The sequence below is a fragment of the Physeter macrocephalus genome, chromosome 2 (assembly GCF_002837175.3).
Source record: "Physeter macrocephalus isolate SW-GA chromosome 2, ASM283717v5, whole genome shotgun sequence".
NCBI classification, from domain to species: Eukaryota; Metazoa; Chordata; class Mammalia; order Artiodactyla; family Physeteridae; genus Physeter; species Physeter macrocephalus.
Genome location: NC_041215.1, coordinates 64314326 through 64315939, shown reverse-complemented (window position 1 = coordinate 64315939; position 1614 = coordinate 64314326). Strand labels below are relative to the sequence as shown.

The following is a 1614-nucleotide window of genomic DNA, read 5'->3' as shown; positions in this document are numbered from 1 at the left end:
GCAGAAATAAATGAAATAGAAACAAAGAAAACAATAGCAAAGATCAATAAAACTAAAAGCTGGTTCTTTGAGAAGATAAAATTGATAAACCTTTAGCTAGACTCCTCAAGAAAAATAGGTAGGGAGGGTGGGAGGGAGACTCAAGAGGGAGGGGATATGGGGATATATGTGTACGTATAGCTGATTAACTTTGTTATACAGCAGAAACTAACACAACATTGTGAAGCAATCATACTCCAATAAAGATGTTTAAAAAAAAGAAAATTAATAAGGAAACAGAAGCTTTAAAAGACACAAAAGACCAGATTGATTTAATTGATAATTATCAGACATTCATTCCAAAAACAGCAGATTACACTTTCTTCTCAAGTGCACAGGTAACATTCTCCAGGATAGATCACATCTTGGGTCACAAATCAAGACTTGGGAAATTTAAGAAAACTGAAATCATATCAAGCATCTTTTCCACACAGCACTATGAGATTAGAAATAAATTACAGGGAAAGAAACGTAAAAAACACAAGCACATGGAAGCTAAACAATAGTTGCTAAATAACCAAGAGATCACTGAAGAAATCAAAGAGGAAATTAAAAAATACCTAGAGACAAGTGACAATGAAAACACGGCAACCCAAAACTTATGGGGTGCAGCAAAAGCAGTCCTAAGAGAGAAGTTTATGGCAATACAATCCTACCTCAAGAAACAAGAAAAATCACAAATAAATAATCTAATCTTACACCTAAAGGAACTAGAGAAAGAAGAACAAACAAAACCCAAAGTTAGTAGATGGAAAGAAATCATAAAGGTCAGAGCAGAAATAAATGAAATAGAAACAAAGAAAACAATAGCAAAGATCAATAAAACTAAAAGCTGGTTCTTTGAGAAGATAAAATTGATAAACCTTTAGCTAGACTCCTCAAGAAAAATAGGGAATATATGACAAACCCACAGCCAGCATTGTTCTCAATGGTGAAAAACTGAAACCATTTCCACTAAGATCAGGAACAAGACAAGGTTGCCCACTCTCACCACTCTTATTCAACATAGTTTTGGAAGTTTTAGCCACAGCAATCAGAGAAAAAAAAGAAATAAAAGGAATCCAAATAGGAAAAGAAGAAGTAAAGCTGTCACTGTTTGCAGATGACATGATACTATACATAGAGAATCCTAAGGAGGCTACCAGGAAACTACTAGAGCTAATCAATGAATTTGGTAAAGTAGCAGGATACAAAATGCACAGAAATCTCTGGCATTCTTATACACTAATGATGAAAAATCTGAGAGTGAAATTAAGAAAACACTCCCATTTACCACTGCAAAAAAAAGAATAAAATATCTAGGAATAAACCTACCTAAGGAGACAAAAAACTTGTATGCAGAAAACTATAAGACACTGATGAAAGAAATTAAAGATGATACAAATAGGTGGAGAAATATACCATGTTCTTGGATTGGAAGAATCAACATTGTGAAAATGACTCTACTACCCAAAGCAATCTACAGATTCAATGCAATCCCTATCAAACTACCACTAGCATTTTTTACAGAACTAGAAAAAAAAATTTCACAATTTGTATGGAAACACAAAAGACCCCAAATAGCAAAAGCAATCT

The 1614-nt window shown here is 33.5% G+C and overlaps 1 protein-coding gene across 1 annotated transcript in view; it reads right to left on the bottom strand.

Moving 5' to 3' along the window:
- The window catches only part of UPP2 (uridine phosphorylase 2), a 52023-nt gene that overhangs the window by 39875 nt on the left and 10534 nt on the right, over positions 1–1614 (bottom strand). The window lies entirely within an intron of this gene.